Below are 262 nucleotides of genomic sequence, written 5' to 3' on the forward strand. Positions count from 1 at the left end.
GGGTAAACTGCTAATGGGGGGCCCAAAGGTGCCCAAGTCAAAGGTGCACCAAACCATGTCGGTTTGGGTGTCAATGGCACCTAGTGGGTGACACCCCCACCCCGGTGGCCCTGTTTTGGGGGCACCCTCGAAAGGGCTGTGGCATCCCAAAGGGTGCAGAAAGCAACAGGTTTGGGGGGGTGGCTTCCAAGGGGGGCACCCATGGGTGACAGTGTGAGCATGGGGGACTCTGAAAACCCTCGGAGCGTGAGTGACCCCGCTG

Source organism: Nestor notabilis, unplaced genomic scaffold (genome assembly GCF_000696875.1).
Source record: "Nestor notabilis isolate BGI_N333 unplaced genomic scaffold, ASM69687v1 scaffold22006, whole genome shotgun sequence".
In the NCBI taxonomy this organism is placed as follows: Eukaryota; Metazoa; Chordata; class Aves; order Psittaciformes; family Psittacidae; genus Nestor; species Nestor notabilis.